This window comes from Triturus cristatus, chromosome 12, assembly GCF_964204655.1.
Source record: "Triturus cristatus chromosome 12, aTriCri1.1, whole genome shotgun sequence".
NCBI lineage: Eukaryota > Metazoa > Chordata > Amphibia > Caudata > Salamandridae > Triturus > Triturus cristatus.
In genome coordinates this window covers 846,258,425-846,276,429 of record NC_140595.1, presented here as the reverse complement: position 1 = coordinate 846,276,429, position 18,005 = coordinate 846,258,425, and the positions used below count along the sequence as shown (strand labels likewise).

The window sequence follows — 18,005 nt, the reverse complement described above, 5'->3', positions numbered from 1 at the left end:
AGGATAAGTGCTGTTTCACTTCTGTGATTGTTGAGGTTTCTAGCCAGTCAAGGCACAACTTCCCAACACTGTAGGAAGTTACTACCCCTGGGTGTTCTCCTTGTGTATAACTTGGGTCTGGCCTATGGATACTGAACCCTTCGGTGGTACCCTAGAATCTCTTCTGACATCTGTTTGTGTCTAAGGGCCAAACCAACCATTCTTTCCAAGTAGGGTCTGATCTATGTGCACTGTCAAATGTCATCTGTTGTTGCCCCTTCCTGTGAAGCTGAATTTTGCCACCCCTCCATCTGTGATGGTGTTGGGAACTGAGGTGTGTTAAGGTCCTTGTTCTTGGCTAGTCCAAGACAGGATGTCTGTTGCACAGTGTCATTTAGAAATATCTGCTGTGGAATGAGGCATGCTCTAAATAGCGCTTCTGTTCCCTGGACCTGTCAGTCTCTAGAACCCTAGACTGATCTTAAGTCTATTGTGTCCTTCCATAGGCTAAAACCCTGTTCAGACAATCTGGCGATAAAGGAAGCAGAGTATATCTGTTTGGTGTTTGTCAACATAATTTTTAGTGCCGATGTCGGTGCAACCATATGCTATTATGAGGTCGGGTCAGTGGTGTTAAACCATGAAAAATATTAAAATTTCCGTGCAAATGTTTGCGAACTACTTTTTGTTGGTGTAGGGCAATGTTCCCACTGGTGGTACTCAAAAACATTTCTAGGTGATATAGATTTGTACAAGAAATGATGACAATAATGTTGATAACAGTACAAAGTGTCGTAGTCTGAAGTACCTTCTAACATTTCAGTGTTCGGAAACGTGGCAGATTTATATACATCAGACATGTTATTAACAGTATCAGAGTCCCAATCATCAGAAAGTGTCCTGGAGGTAATGATATCACTCACTGAAATTTTAAATACATGAGAATTTTTTTAAAGTTCACTAGGACCGAATATATCGAAATCAACGTTGTCCCCAATCTATACCGTCCGGTATAGGAACTGCTGTAATGTTCACTGATGAGTAGTCTCCTTGTTCACGATGCGAGGACTGATGTGGCTTCAAAATCAAATTAACTTTTTGGGCTGTAGAGCTTTGTTGAAGATATCGTCCATTAATAAGTGTGCTAAAAGTCATAACTAAATCTAGCCAGAAAAGAAAGAACAGTATCCCAGTAATTACCCATAGTTCTACCCAAGGCTATACCAGGTAAGTCTTTTTGAGAAAGTTCAGAAAGTCCTTGACTTGTTGCTTGCATGTTTGTTGAGCTGGCGTTGTTTCTGGTTCACTTGGATCCAAGGAAAACGTATCCATGTTTATGAAGTAGCCAGAAGCAGTTTGATCAATTGTAGGAATTGCATCAGGATTTGTTGAAATCGTAGTTTGCTCTTGTCGAGGCATGTTGACGTAAACGTCAGTATTTGGTCTTATTGCCACCTGTGTGTTATTTTGAGTTTTATTTTGAAGTTGAACTTCGGGTTCAAGGGGAACGAGTTTCATAGCATTGTTGCATAGTCCTTCATTCTGTACAGGAGGCTCTTCTAACGTGATGAGTCTTTCTGTTTGAACTTCTTGGATTGTAGCTAGAGGAGGCCGTCTGCTACTGTGGAGTCCACGAGGCCTACTGCTTAGTATCCGCCACATAGTGTGGTTTGATTAGGTCGATTGAGACTAATCTTTTTCCCTGCAAGAGGCAGTAAAAGTACAGTTCTTGTTCCTTGAATTGCTAGAACCGGTACAGGTTTTCTGTATGATGGTCAAAATTATTTTTTGTCCGCTTTTTTCTCTGACCAGAGCCCCGACTTTTGGGATCCAGACCGGTCTTGCCGTTAGTGCCTTGACTTCCCCAGTGGCGGTCTGTTTCAGGTGGACATTACTTTGTTGTGTCCTGGATTCATTTAGATCCTGTAAAACAGCCAAATGATCATGGATATCAAATGTTATTTATACTTATAGAGCGCACGGTTACCCTGGGGTGTCCTGGTGCGAAGTACATGTTACCTGGAGGGACTGAACGCATGCTACTGGGAAAAGAGCCATGTCTTCAAGCTCTTACGGAAAGAGAGGAGATCCGGGGCATTTCTAAGCTGAAAAGGGAGCTCGTTCCAAGCTCTAGAAGCACAAAGAATAATGCTTCTACCTCCCCAGTTGGTTTTTTTGAATGATGCAATTTGCAATTGTTTGGCACCAGTTGACCGTAGCATTCTGCCTGGAATTGGAGTTTGCGTCTGAGAAACTCCGGACCTGTTCCATTAACAGCTTTAAAGATAATGCACAAAGCCTTAAAGCGTGTTCTTAGCCTTACTGGGAGCCAGTGCAATTTCCTAAGTTCTCCCTTGACCGAGACGAACTTTGGTGTTCCAGACAGCATTGTAGCCGCTGCGTTCTGGACCAATTGAAGTCTGTTCATATGTTGTTTTTGAACATTAAGATATAAGCTGTTACAATAGTCCAGACGTGACATTATAAGGGCCGTCACCACTGTCTTAAGATTGCTCTCAGTCAGGAAGATCTTAATTTTCCTAATTATTCTGAGAACCATAAAGCAGGCGGAGGTCACCATACTTACTTGGTCCCCCCCATAGTAAGTTTATTATCCACCACAATTCCAAGATTTCTCATCCGCCACTGTGCCTTCACAATCAAGATCAGATACCCACATTCTCGTCCCAAATAGGCCTTCATATGAAGTGACACCTCTAGACAACTTCTTGGCTGGTTATTGAGTGCTCGCTGTACCCCATATAGATGCTTGACCCAAATACCGCCCTTTCCTAATGCCCTAGATGTTAAAGATTGCTTTAGGTCCCATTTTTTTCCTTTCCACTACTGAATTTCCCTCAGGATGGTACAGAGAGGAGTACAGCAATGCTCAGCCCATGCTTTCGATGGCCTGTTTGTAAGTCCGAGAGCTAAACGCCGGGCCGCGGTCAGAATGTAACATGCCAGCTGGGTATGTCCCTATAAAGACTCACAAATCTTTGATAACTATTCGAGCATCAGCCGAGTGCTGATGCCAAACCCATAGGAATCTTGAGCATAAATCCACTGTCACCAAGATATAATTGTAAGCCCCATCTGATTGTAAGGGGCCGCAGTGGTCCAGATACACAAAAGCAAGAGGTTTGTCTGATTTTAATAACGGTGTCTGTGACGGGCGTGTTATGGTGGAGTCTTTGATCTGTTTGCAGATGTCACATTTCGAGACAGTCTTTAGTTTGCTATTGGTGGCCAGGTCTAAAAAAGCAGTGTTTCAATAATGAAATAGTCACTGTAACACCTGTGTGCGCAGAGCCCAAACCTTTGTTTGCTGCAATAATCAAACCGTGCCTACGATCCATATTTGGTATTACTCTGTCCCCCACTCCAGGAATCTGAGCATATGGATTGTTGTTTGCCTCTAACTTGTAGGAGTACTTGAGTGGAAATTTCTTTGGTACTGCTGAGCTGCCTTTGCGCGAAGCAATGACAGCAACCATAATCTCACCATCTATCCTTGTTTTTGAACGAATGATTACAGCTACGGAAGCTGTGTGTACAGCCCCCTTTGCGGCTTCATCAGCCAATTAATTCCCTTCAACGTGAACGCCATCACGTTGATGACTCAGTGTATGAATCACGTGAGCCCGTGGTAGTTCGTTTTTCAACTCCATTACCTGTTTCCATTGCATTTTATGCTTAATTGTGCCACCTTTTGCGTCTTTGAACCTGTTTAGTTCCCAATGATGTAAATATTTATTGTATGATTGCACACTGTAAAAAGAATCATATACCATCAGTGTGGGGAATTCGTGATCCGTATTCACCAATGCCAGTATCTGTGCTTTTAACTCTGCCAACTGAGCTGTGCAGTCTCCTAGAGATTGCGTTTTGGAGCAACTTGGATGGAACTTTCCATCCCGCATGCAACCTTGAACGATAGCACATGCTGTGCTGTATTGTTGCTTACTCCTTAAGGGCCAGTTGAGCATATCCGTCAGTGTAAAATATATATTCATACTGATCTAGAGGCAAGATTTCATTCGGAAGAGGGTATTCTTGTTCGTATTGCAGAAATGCTTGTGTTTTTAGACTTGGATCAAATCTGTTGTTGGACTTGGCTCTTCTGGCAGGTTCACCCCTGAACTTTTTGCTTTTTATTGGTGACTTGGTGTGGTGATTTTTTTGGTTTCTGCGCACTTTCCCTGTGTCCCAGGGTAAAGTGCGTGCGTGCTCTTGAGTGCATGTGGTGAGATAGGCCTGCCCTCCCATAGGAATGCATGGGGAATGTATGTGTCCCTAGTAGTTCCTGATGCGTGGGGTGTGCAGGCCCGAGTTTGGTATGTGCGGACTCGTGGGAGTGAATGCTGCGCGATGATGTGTGCGGCGTGCATGTACCTAGTATGGAAGTGCCACTTCTAGAGGTGGGCACTTCTGTGTGCAGTGTGTCTGTCGCGTGATTGGCTGGTCAGGTCATGTGATGGGCTAGGGATTCCCCAGAGTCAGGATGAGTCACCCAGTGGTGAATGGGGAGATCAGCAGCTAGATGGGTGGGAGGAGTACACCTGGGTCCTGAATAGGACAGGGTTTTCCACACACAATGCTGGCTCCGCCCCCTGTGGTGCGAGTGACGACCCTAGCCCTGCCAGTGAATAGAGTGAGGGGCTGAGCACACCAAGGGTGCTCCCCAACCAGCTGCGACTGGTTTTCCCCCTCACCCTGAACCCAGAACAAAGGGGTTTGCTGTATAAAAATGGGGCTGTGTCCCCACAGAAACTGTTCTCTTTTTGGATCCTGACAGAGGGGAGCTTGCTGCTGGTGGGGGCCCAGGAGGGACCGCCATGGGGACTACCTCCCTGCTGGAGGGCCCTGTGTGCTGGCCCCTGGGCCCTACCTTGCCCCCCTGGATGGCTTCAGGACCTTTTGGACCTTTTTGCTGGTCCTTGGTCTCTGCCCAGGCTTGGTGCAGCCTGCTAGCGCCCTGGGAGCGCTACATCGCTTTATTTGCCCCACAGGAGGGCTGGAGCTCTGAAGCGAGGCGCTGCCGTCTGTTTGGAGGGAATCCCCGTCGTAGGGATTCCCCCCTGATGCTGCCGAGAGCGGGTGCCCACCCCGCATTCTGATTATGCCTAGCGGGAGCCCACCCCGCTTATATTGTGCCTTTGGTGCGGGTGCCCACCCCGCTTATGTCTTTAATTGGCGGGTGCCACCCCGCTTCTGTGGTTTAAATTTGCGGGTGCCCACCCCGTATGTTCCGACATCGTGAAATCACCGCCGCAGCCCGGAGTCCTGGCCGCGTCATCCCCCTGCCGCGCTGGGATTGGTCCAGCGGGAGGGGGTGTGGCCCACGTGATCGGGGCCTCGAGGACGAAGCCGCGGCGCGAGCCGGGAAGCGGAAGAAGCGTGTCTCCCACCGGGGCTCCCGAGAGCGAGGGAGAGCCCCGGGTGACCAGTGGAAGTGAGGAGGAGAGGTTGCGGGCCGAGAGGGGCTCCCATGGTGTTGGGAGAGCCTCGCGTAGCGCGTCCGAACCGAGCGTCAGCGCCGACGGAGTCCGGAGGTGAGTGAGGGCAGCAGGAGGGCGATCCTTGTCTGTGAGCCCCGGGAGGCTCCAAGTGCTTGGTAGTACTTACTCACGAGTCCCCCGCGTGGGACTCCAACAGTTGGGGGCAGGATTTCCGAGCGCAGTTGCGCTCCCACGGACACGGAGGCACTCTTGCTTCAGAGCCCACGAGGCTCCAACGTTGGCCCCCATTGTATAGTTTAGAGCGTTGAGCGCTCCAACGACGGGGGCATCTCGTTCATGATCAGAGCGGCCCCGGAAGGCAGCGGGCCGCTCCCACGTTATTTAGGGGGCGTTTCTTGTTGTAGAGCCTGCAAGGCTCCGGGGGCATTTCTTTTGTGACTGAGTGGCCCCAGATGGCAGCGGGCCACTCCCACCTTGCCCCACGGTGACGTTCAGAGCCACGAAGGTTCTAGGGGGCAGTTGGTGCATTTAGAGTCCAGGAGAGGCTCCAACCCCTGCCATATGTGTTTAGGAAGGCACCGTGGTGCCCCAACATCTCTCCAGTTGCCCAGCACTTAGTGGGCAGCTGCTACGTAGGTTGTGCTTTGTGCGCGCTGGTTTGCGCAGCCTGCGCAGGCGCGCCCTGACAGTTGGGACACAGGGCGTCCTTGCCCCTTCATGGCCAGTTGGCCTAGGGACTGCCACAGGTGGTTGCTCATGTGAGTTCTTGCGCTATTGTTCCTTTCCTGCACCTCTGAATGTGTTTATGCGTCATGTGCTTTGCTCTACACCTCTGAATGTGTTATTTTATGCATCATGTGTTTCCCTTGTTCTACACCTCTGAATGTGATGCATCATGTGTAATGTGCGTTTACCCCTACAGGTATTGTGATACTTAGGTGGTTGTTTCTCCCTAGGACAGGTGGTGCCAGTGAGGTTCTGATTCCCTGCGCAATATTGTCCTAAGGTGGTTAGGGTTGCGTAGGTGGTACTTACCTGATACCAGTAGTTACTGGTTGTGTGCTACATATGTTATTTTGTACTACAGTATTATTCCTATGTTCTAAAAAGTGCTAATCCCTGACAGTGGTCCAGGTGGCCCTGTCCCCTGTATATATAATCCCTTGTAAATTCTGCCCGTGCCTGTTGGCACATTGTAGAGTGTGTGTTCTTATCTAATGTGTTTTTGGTATAATACAAAGATTATTTTTATATAATACCTTGTGTGGAGTTTCCTTTGTGGTGGGCCTTGGGTGTTGTTGCTGGGTGCGCGCGCAAACGCTTTACACATCGCCTCAGGGATAAGCCTGACTGCTCGTGCCAAGCTACCAAGGGGGTGAGCAGGGGTTATCTTTGGCGTGTAACTTCCTTGCCCTGACTAGAGTGGTGGTTTCTGCCTGGCTTTGGCGCAAGCCCTAGCCAACCAGAAATCGCCATTTCTAACATTGGTGGCAGCGGTGGGATTTGGACTTGCGTTTGCGCTGTACCGCAGCAGCAACTGGCCGCACTACAAAACTCTGCATTTAGATAAATCACATGGTATAGGGATTATTGTTTTTAAATGTCATTTCTGTGGAAATGTGGTTCTTGTGCACTGTGAGTTAGGTGTCCCTAGCTCGGGAGGGTAGATCATCCCCCTTAGTGCATTGTGTTTTCTGGATTCACCAGAGGGTGGGATCCAGTGGTGGCAGCAGATGTGTGTCCAGTGCATGTATTCCCATTCCCAGTTCCCGGGGTAGTGGTACCTGTGTCACGTGGTGGTCAGGTTGAGAAATCAGGGGCGGTAGAAACTGTCTTACCAGTCTTGGGAGGGGTTTGGGGATGAATGTGTAATGCGCTGGATGAATGTGAATGTCCCATTCCCAGTTCCCAGAGTAATAGTACCTGTGTCACGTGGTGGTCAGGTTGAGAAATCAGGGGCGGTAGAAACTGTCTTACTAGTCTGGGGAGTGTGAGTGTGGATGAATGGTGTGAGTTCTCTGAAATAAGGAGCTTGCTGGTTGATTGGGTGTGAGTTCTCTGGGATAGGGAACTTGCATTGGGGAGTGATTCCAAAAGTAGTGGCTGAGGTGTCTTCCAGCCCAGCGTGGTGGAAGAGGTTCAGAGTAGCCCAGCTAGGTCTCGGTGTAGGGGCTCACGTCCTGTCTCTGCGGAGAAGGAGTGGGTGGGACTGCGTGTCTCCAGGTGCCCGAAACCCAGTGTCAGGGCCTGGATGGTTTCTTTAGGGAACATCAGGTCGGGGGCCTAGGCTGTACCAATAGGTCATTTGAGGAGGATCTCCCAGTGTCTAGAGGACGTGGAGCGTCTGTAATCAGAGCTCCCGTAGTCCTGGTGTCTGGCGGTACCGCTCCAGTTGGGAGGGTGCGGAAGTCCAGAGGGAGGGGTGAGAGGGGGAGGGATTCCCCAGTGGGAACCAGTAGGTCAGGGACCAGCCGGGAGGGCTGTGTTGCCACTGAGTGACCGTGGTGTCGCCACTTCTGTCCTGGGGGGTCTGCACGCACTGTCAGATGGACAGGAGGTCGTGAGATCAGCGCCAGGCAGACTGTCACACGACCCATTAGGTACGTGTCACCCTCGTTAAGTCCTGGTTCGCCAGGCATCTGACCTAAGGGTACGTCCCTCGGTTGGGGAGCCAGTAGTCGGTGTTTCCGGATCTGGACGTAAGAGCATCTGTAGTCCTGAGGGCAGGTGGGGCTCATCTTAGGTGAAGAGACCCTGCTCTACAGTGGAAGGGGGTGCAGAGGGAGGGAGTCCTCGCCTCTGACCCCTGGGATCCCAGGTGGTAGACCAGTTGGTGGAGAGAGGTCCTGAACTGGTGGAAGAGTTGTGTTCTGGTGGGTGCTTCCCTGGGAGGGTGCGGAACCCCAGAAGTAGAGGTAGGGTGGGGCATTCTTGCCCGTGACCTCTGGTCAGCCTGAGGGTGCGGACCCTAGGTTGAAGGATCAGTGGTAGTGGGGAACTACACTGAGAGGGAGAGTGGAGAATGGCTTGTATGCCAGGGGTTCCTACCCCCCACTCTGGGTTTGGCAAGGACCAGTGGTATCTGGGTGGCCTAGGGCCTGGTCCTGGCCGTGGACAACTAGGTAGTACCAGTGGGGTAGCCTAGTTGGGCCTGAGTTCTTTTCGGTTGTTTTTTTTTTCAGATGGAACCATGTTGATTGAGAATGGCGTAGAACAGGAGAGTGTCCCTGCAGTGCGGGCCTGCGTCCGTGTTCTATCGCCCCAAGCAGGGAAGACCATCACGGTGGTGATTGGTCTGCCCTGCGTTTTGGCTGGAAGGGGGTTGTGTTGGACTTGGCCCTTCTGGCAGGTTCACCCCTGAACTTTTTGCTTTTTATTGGTGACTTGGTGTGGTGATTTTTTTGGTTTCTGCGCACTTTCCCTGTGTCCCAGGGTAAAGTGCGTGCGTGCTCTTGAGTGCATGTGGTGAGATAGGCCTGCCCTCCCATAGGAATGCATGGGGAATGTATGTGTCCCTAGTAGTTCCTGATGCGTGGGGTGTGCAGGCCCGAGTTTGGTATGTGCGGACTCGTGGGAGTGAATGCTGCGCGATGATGTGTGCGGCGTGCATGTACCTAGTATGGAAGTGCCACTTCTAGAGGTGGGCACTTCTGTGTGCAGTGTGTCTGTCGCGTGATTGGCTGGTCAGGTCATGTGACGGGCTAGGGATTCCCCAGAGTCAGGATGAGTCACCCAGTGGTGAATGGGGAGATCAGCAGCTAGATGGGTGGGAGGAGTACACCTGGGTCCTGAATAGGACAGGGTTTTCCACACACAATGCTGGCTCCGCCCCCTGTGGTGCGAGTGACGACCCTAGCCCTGCCAGTGAATAGAGTGAGGGGCTGAGCACACCAAGGGTGCTCTCCAACCAGCTGCGACTGGTTTTCCCCCTCACCCTGAACCCAGAACAAAGGGGTTTGCTGTATAAAAATGGGGCTGTGTCCCCACAGAAACTGTTCTCTTTTTGGATCCTGACAGAGGGGGGCTTGCTGCTGGTGGGGGCCCAGGAGGGACCGCCATGGGGACTACCTCCCTGCTGGAGGGCCCTGTGTGCTGGCCCCTGGGCCCTACCTTGCCCCCCTGGATGGCTTCAGGACCTTTTGGACCTTTTTGCTGGTCCTTGGTCTCTGCCCAGGCTTGGTGCAGCCTGCTAGCGCCCTGGGAGCGCTACATCGCTTTATTTGCCCCATAGGAGGGCTGGAGCTCCGAAGCGAGGCGCTGCCGTCTGTTTGGAGGGAATCCCCGTCGTAGGGATTCCCCCCTGATGCTGCCGAGAGCGGGGGCCCACCCCGCATTCTGATTATGCCTAGCGGGAGCCCACCCCGCTTATATTGTGCCTTTGGTGCGGGTGCCCACCCCGCTTATGTCTTTAATTGGCGGGTGCCACCCCGCTTCTGTGGTTTAAATTTGCGGGTGCCCACCCCGTATGTTCCGACATCGTGAAATCACCGCCGCAGCCCGGAGTCCCGGCCGCGTCATCCCCCTGCCGCGCTGGGATTGGTCCAGCGTGAGGGGGTGTGGCCCACGTGATCGGGGCCTCGAGGACGAAGCCGCGGCGCGAGCCGGGAAGCGGAAGAAGCGTGTCTCCCACCGGGGCTCCCGAGAGCGAGGGAGAGCCCCGGGTGACCAGCGGAAGTGAGGAGGAGAGGTTGCGGGCCGAGAGGGGCTCCCATGGTGTTGGGAGAGCCTCGCGTAGCGCGTCCGAACCGAGCGTCAACGCCGACGGAGTCCGGAGGTGAGTGAGGGCAGCAGGAGGGCGATCCTTGTCTGTGAGCCCCGGGAGGCTCCAAGTGCTTGGCAGTACTTACTCACGAGTCCCCCGCGTGGGACTCCAACGGTTGGGGGCAGGATTTCCGAGCGCAGTTGCGCTCCCACGGACACGGAGGCACTCTTGCTTCAGAGCCCACGAGGCTCCAACGTTGGCCCCCATTGTATAGTTTAGAGCGTTGAGCGCTCCAACGACGGGGGCATCTCGTTCATGATCAGAGCGGCCCCGGAAGGCAGCGGGCCGCTCCCACGTTATTTAGGGGGCATTTCTTGTTGTAGAGCCTGCAAGGCTCCGGGGGCATTTCTTTTGTGACTGAGTGGCCCCAGATGGCAGCGGGCCACTCCCACCTTGCCCCACGGTGACGTTCAGAGCCACGAAGGCTCTAGGGGGCAGTTGGTGCATTTAGAGTCCAGGAGAGGCTCCAACCCCTGCCATATGTGTTTAGGAAGGCACCGTGGTGCCCCAACATCTGTCCAGTTGCCCAGCACTTAGTGGGCAGCTGCTACGTGTAGGTTGTGCTTTGTGCGCGCTGGTTTGCGCAGCCTGCGCAGGCGCGCCCTGACAGTTGGGACACAGGGCGTCCTTGCCCCTTCAAGGCCAGTTGGCCTAGGGACTGCCTCAGGTGGTGGCTCATGTGAGTTATTGCGCTATTGTTCCTTTCCTGCACCTCTGAATGTGTTTATGCGTCATGTGCTTTGCTCTACACCTCTGAATGTGTTATTTTATGCATCATGTGTTTCCCTTGTTCTACACCTCTGAATGTGATGCATCATGTGTAATGTGCGTTTACCCCTACAGGTATTGTGATACTTAGGTGGTTGTTTCTCCCTAGGACAGGTGGTGCCAGTGAGGTCCTGATTCCCTGCGCAATATTGTCCTAAGGTGGTTAGGGTTGCGTAGGTGGTACTTACCTGATACCAGTAGTTACTGGTTGTGTGCTGCATATGTTATTTTGTACTACAGTATTATTCCTATGTTCTAAAAAGTGCTAATCCCTGACAGTGGTCCAGGTGGCCCTGTCCCCTGTATATATAATCCCTTGTAAATTCTGCCCGTGCCTGTTGGCACATTGTAGAGTGTGTGTTCTTATCTAATGTGTTTTTGGTATAATACAAAGGTTATTTTTATATAATACCTTGTGTGGAGTTTCCTTTGTGGTGGGCCTTGGGTGTTGTTGCTGGGTGCGCGCGCAAACGCTTTACACATCGCCTCAGGGATAAGCCTGACTGCTCGTGCCAAGCTACCAAGGGGGTGAGCAGGGGTTATCTTTGACGTGTAACTTCCTTGCCCTGACTAGAGTGGTGGTTTCTGCCTGGCTTTGGCGCAAGCCCTAGCCAACCAGAAATCGCCATTTCTAACATCTGTATTCAACATCCGTCGCGGCAAGAGAATTAGCCCATTGTATCCATCTCAGATGTAAAGCTTTTGCATTTGGAATGCTATCCTTTGTAACAGCTTCTATACCTGGTACCGGTGTTACGACAATTATTCATTTTCCCTGAGCCAGAGCTCTTTTTCTTGCTACAGCTACAGCTGTCAGGATTTATTTCTGTTGAAGTGAAACGCATTTCTGCGTTTGTGTATAGGTGTAATTTGTAAGTGTTTGGTACAGTTTCGCCTTCATTGAAGGTTAAGTAAGTGTACCCGCATTGACCCGCTATTACATGGATCACTAAGTTACCCCCGCCTGTAAGTGTTTTAAAGCTATCACGTCTTCATGTAGAGAACATAGGATGTTTGTGTGTTCCTGTGTCCATTGTCTAACTTAAGTCAGGTTTTATTAAGTCGTACAAAGGTTTTACTCTTTCTGCGTTATCCCAAATGTATGTTCTGCTGAAATTTAGGACTCCCAGTATTGATTGTAGATTTGTTAATGGTTTTGGAGGTTGGAGCAGCGCACACTTATCTAAAAAGTTAGCTGCCAGACTTTTTCCTTCACTTGACAGCTCATATCCTAAAAATAGGACATTCAGGAGGGTGATTTAAAAAAAAAAAATTAAATTTGTAGCCCTCCGAGGTGAAACTAATAATTATGGTGTTTACCTTGGTCAAGTGCCTTTCCTAGTCGTTGCCCGTCAGATTAATATCATCCACATAGGACAATGCTTCCTCATCAACATTTTGGAGTAACTCAGTTACTCTTGCTTAAAATACCCTGGCTGTTCCTATACCCTTGAGGGAGACGACAACATTGTCGCTGTAACCCCAACGCTGAGAATGCGGTCAAGTACCTGCTTTCAGGTGCTATATTTTGGCAGAAAAATCAATTTGAGATAAAGTGTAGTTTTGTATTCTTTCCACACAATGTTAATCATTAATGTGGCACTGTGAGCATTTTGGACAGCGAATGTCTTTGTGCATGTGTTTAAATGTCTGTAATCCAAAACTAGACTATATATATTGTCAGGTTTTGATACGGGAGACAAAGGTTTGTTCATTGGTAAGGTGCATGTTTCAATCACCCCTTGGTATTCAAGTTGATCTAAGATCTCCCTGGCATGTTTTTTTAGCTTCTTGCTTTATTGGATATTGTGCATTTGATGAGACTTTTAACAGGATCACGTGTTAGGTTGAATTCTCATCCCATCCGGCATGATTTTTGTATAATGCTGGAGCTAGGGCAACCGCCCACTCCCATGCATGTATGTGTTTGATATGAATGGGAACGAGGTCAGAGAACGCTTGAAAAATTACCGTTTCTCCCCTAGGGCACTCCATACCAAATGCTGGTGGCCAATCTTGTTCACCTATTAAGATGTCATCATCATATGACAGATTCTCCCCCAAAAACCTTTTATTTTCCTGGGCATATCCCCCTCCGTTTGGAGTGTTATTTCATGGAACTTATGTGGGACGCTCACCCTTGTATCTGGTGTTTCCACCGTGATGTAATCATTCAAGCCCGCTGTCACCATAAATTCCATCAGGTTCTGGCGAGCTATTGTTACTTCTGCCGCACTGTCTAGCATAGTCTGAGTCCATTCCCCATTCAGAAGTTGTGTCCTTAGAATTCTGGGCATGTCTGATCTTCAGGCCTGCAACCTTCTTCTTTTTAAACTGAAGTTTTGATTTTGGGTTTTCTTCTTTTTTGTAATTATAGTCTTGAGCATGCTGCTTGTCTCTGGACTTTGTATGCTCTTGTTTTCTGACCGTCCTTCTCTCTTGGAGTTTTTCATCGAGCCCTGAAAGGAACGAGAGGAACGTGTATCAGTATACTGATACCTGTCAGGTTTCCTAATATTATCCCTATTCCTAAGGTTTACCTCTTTTCAGAGGGCTCCTGTGGAGGATATCTGCCTCCGGATTGAGATCTCTTTTCTCTGTTATTTTTTTTGTTTTTTTATTATCCCACTTCTTTTGAGAAGAAGCAGGTGTCTGCTTAGAAGTGTCCTTTTCTGGACAGCCCATCATCTGCGGTTTTAAAACTTTCCCACCAAACTGTCTCTGCCTAATTCTGCATACGCAGTTTCAATTATTTTGGGCAGTTCGTGTTGTTGATCTAACATACTGTACTCCTTTAGGCGTTGGGGGATTGCCACTGAAGCTGCTTCCCCTTTAATATCGGCTAGTATTATGACTGATACCTGATCATAGTTATTTAGTAACTTCATCCCTGAGTTCAGAGCCGGCTCTGCTCCGTACTCGTTCTGTATTTGTCTTCATACATCCGGTATCACCGCTATTGAAGGAATACCATGAGTCCAGGTATAAATGGCAGCAAATACTGTACCCCATGTGGTACAATCTTCTACTTGTGGTGTTATCCCCATGGGCAAGCAGATTGTTAGCATTCTGTGGTTTTCATGCGGGGTAGTATTCGGGAATACTGCCTCGAGCTGAGTTATTTTCTGAGCTACCCAGAATGGCATTTGTTCACTTTTCGTGGGCATTTTGCCCAATTACCCTGTGTAACATTTGTGGTGTGATTTTAGTTTGTTGCAACTTTTGCTGGTTGCACTGTGAAAGTCCTCATGATGAATTGTCAGGTTTCTGTAAATTTTTATTAAATCTTTGTATTGGATGAGTAAGTCTACTTGTGGCATTGTTTCAATGTCAGGATGTGGTGTGTAGGCTGCAAATATTGGCTATGTAGCCCCTTCTCCTCCGAGCGGGCCTAATCTTACTCTTCCTCTAATGTGTGATAGTGTGCCTTTAAACCTGTATAAGTGTTCCTGGTACGTGAGTGGAATCTCTATGTCCTCGAACGGACCTTATTCCACAGGTGCATCTCCTTCTGTATAGTAGTGAAATGTCTGTGTTCTTGCATCTGCAGCTGGGAACGTAACCCACGAATAAAATACCTCCCTGTTTTATTAGATTTGCGTGCCTCAATCACGAAAGCTACTAAGCCAACCCTTGCTTGTAAACCATTTTCTAATAGTTTCAGGGTGATTGTTTGTCTGAATTTAGGTGAAATTTGAATTGCGTTTACATCTTCTCCTGTTAGTAGGTGTCGATCCACTACTGGGTTGTATTTGCCCTCAGTCATTTTTGTAACAAAGAAGTTTGTTCAAGTGAACTAAGATAAGGTTTTATTTTTGCACAATTTTAGGAACACTGTGTCCTTCAAGCTTGATTAACCAACAGCTAATAAATAGGATTTTTTTCCTACTCAGCTGTGGCGAAGTTTGTGCTCACCCACTCCAGACATTTCTGATGTTTTGTGAGTAGGGGTCTCTGAGAACAGCACGACTGAACTACTCAGATTCTACTGTTAAATAAGTACCCAACCAATGTTGGTGGTGCCATGTCATGTAGTTCCTATATTACCTATACAGGATCTGCGCGTTCTGGATAACCTAAACTTTGGGTTTGGTGGCAGACTGACTCTGAGCATCCCCACCTAGAATGTTAGCCTTTCTATTTTAGCTGGCTCACAGTGCCACTAGAATCTCCTCTTATCGGGGAGAGAATAGTTTATGGCAATCTTAGAACATGACAAACCTGATCGCCCAGGATCGTGGAAACACTGTACTACTATAAGAATTTATTGCACAGTTGTTCTTCTAGTGTAAATTAGATGTGCTGCTACAACCGTTGGACAGTAGCAGATATATATGATTAGCAGTACAGTGAATATAAAAGGATAGTACAGTTCCACCATCTTGCAATAATCATGAATACATACATGAATATAAAATGCATGATAAAGGTGCGCGTACTCCTACAATGCCTATCTAGATGTACCTAGCATGTGAGTAGATGTGAATCCAAGAATCCCAAGATTTAGTCTAACCCCATTACCTGAAGTGAGTGTTTGGGACCCTGTCCTGGTCTCAAGTTTGACACCCCGCAAGGGATGGGTTAGGCCACTGTCAGCTGGAGCGTCTGCATGCAGGAGCCTCAGCATCTCTGGTCAGTGTGTCGGCTGGAAGTCTTGGTTCCCTCTAGCTAACACTAGCAAGATGTGCTGTATTTATACAGAAAGTATATAGGGTTCCTTTGTCCCTTGTTTCTTGTGTTAGCCATTGTTGGATTTGAGGATAACGTATAGGATGAACCTTGTATGTAGATATTATTTAGGTGCTGTAGCCCCAGCCTGCTTTCCATGAACCCTTATGAATATTCATTCATACTGTGTGAGTCTATTGAAGTTATAGGACGCTATTGTTCAAAGAGAAACCCTCCTTCTGTGTCCAGGACTAGAACTAGGTAGAGGTTCAATCCTAAAAGGCTTGTTACTGTGTAGTGTACGGGAGGTAATGTAGGTGAAGGTGTATGATATTACCCGGGCCTATATTAGGGTACCTATATGAAACATAACACACCCAGATTGGCGTGTGCCTCCATACATAAATATAGCAATAATACTAAACATCCTAACCACCAAGAGGCTCAGACAACACATGTTGATGCAACACACAAGGGTAAAAATACAGTAAAATACACATAACGACGTAAGGGTGTAGTGAGCAATAGTGCGGGTAAAAAAGGGAAGAATTCTGGGGAACACACACGATTACTAACAACACTTTCATGTGTAATTGCTACACTCGAGACAGCAACAAAGTTGTGCCACTTTTTGATTTGTCATTTCTTTGATGTAGCATTATTCGTTTGCTGATAATGACTAGTTCAATATGGCGCGTCCAGTTGAGCATATCGGGAGCACGGTTTGTGAAACGCAAGTATGATGTCCTTTTCCAGCCACATTTAGTTTGCTTTTCTCTATCCACTTTTTGTGTACACTTAGTTTTATTTTAATTTGTTGGTTTGTTAGACCTGGTACCATTTGCGTGAGCCTCTCTCCTTTTTTTTTTGCTGTGGCCTCCTCTGTTTTTGATATGTCTTGTTATTTTTAGATGCTTTGGGCACTGTGCCATTGCTCATTAGTGCGAGTGCTCCCTATGTTAAATTGATGTAATGTATTAGTGACTCCATGATTGGCTTATTTGATTTACTTGTCGGACCCTAGTATAGTGCACCATGCGTGCCCAGGGCCTATAAATCAAATGCTGCTGGTGGGCTTGCAGTACTGGTTGTGCCACCCACAGAAGCAGCTTGTACAGTGTGTCTCAGGCATGCCATTGCAGAGCCTGTGTGCAGTCTAGTACTGCCCTGTTGACTGGCTAAGTGCACCCACTTGCCAGTCCCTAAACCTTCCAGTTTCTACATATCAGCCACCCTTAAGGTAGGCCTATGGGCAGGGTGCATTGTAAGTAAGAGGTAGGACATGCCCTGATGTGTGTGTGACATGTCCTGATAGTGAATTACAGCCAATTTCGTTTTTCACTTTTGCAAGACCACCTTTCACCATAGGCCATAATGGGCAGTTTGATTATAACATCTTATAATCATAAGTGACCCAGGGAACATGGTAGAAAAACTAATTTAGTATGCCTGAACTCAGAATGATAAAATACATCTTTTAGTGAAGTTGGTTTTAAACATTCTGTGTTTGAAAATACCATTTTTAGAAAGTAGGTATTTTCTTGCCCAACTATCCAGCCTGCCTCTGCTAGGTTGTGTATTGCTTGTCTGGTTTGTGAGTGACAGGAGGGCTTGGGCTCCAGCAGTCTGATGGGTCAGAGCTGTGCTGAATAGGACCTTGGCTGAATAGAGAGTGGGGAGTGGAGATTTCCTTTCACTCCCCTGAGCCCTCCTAGAATAGAGAGCAGGGGGAGGAGATTTCCTTTGAGCTGCCTGGGCCAGGTCTGCTTTCAACAATGCTGTGTCCACCTCCTGCCAGGGTGCTGCACCTGTGTGGACAGAACTGGTTTTGGCCAGGTACAAGCACTCTCTGCCTTCAGAGAACAAAGAGAATAGTTGTATAAATATGGGGGCCTAGACCCAAGACTTTAGATCACTTCTGGGAACCAAGACGGAGAAGAGCCAAGGAAGCTGGAGCAGTTGATCTGCCCCTGTGCCAGTGGTTTCTTCATTGCCAAGGAAAGAAGAAAGACTTATTGAAACTTTCATCATCTTAAAGAGGAATCTCCGAGGGCTTGAACTGTGCTTGCTTCCTGCTGAAGTCTCAGGAATACAAGACTTCACCACCAGCTCCCCCCTGAATTCCCTTGCTGGTGATTCTATCTGCGGAAGCCTGCGTGTTGGGAGCTGGAAGCGCGACTCAATGAGTAGAAACGTGTCGCCGCCACAGCTGTTGACGTCGCATCACCGGAGAAGCGTCTCGCCGCCGCAGAGGTTGCCACCTCTTCACCGTAGAAGCGTGTGTCTGTCGCAGCTGCTGATTGCATCGCCGGAGAAGCGTGTCGCAGGGCCTGTCGCTGCTCATAAGTTACAGAGTTCACTGCACG

The 18,005-nt window shown here is 48.6% G+C and overlaps 1 protein-coding gene across 3 annotated transcripts in view; it reads left to right on the top strand.

Annotated features, from left to right (window-relative positions):
* The window catches only part of LOC146783059 (uncharacterized), a 293,447-nt gene that overhangs the window by 18,519 nt on the left and 256,923 nt on the right, over positions 1-18,005 (top strand). The window lies entirely within an intron of this gene.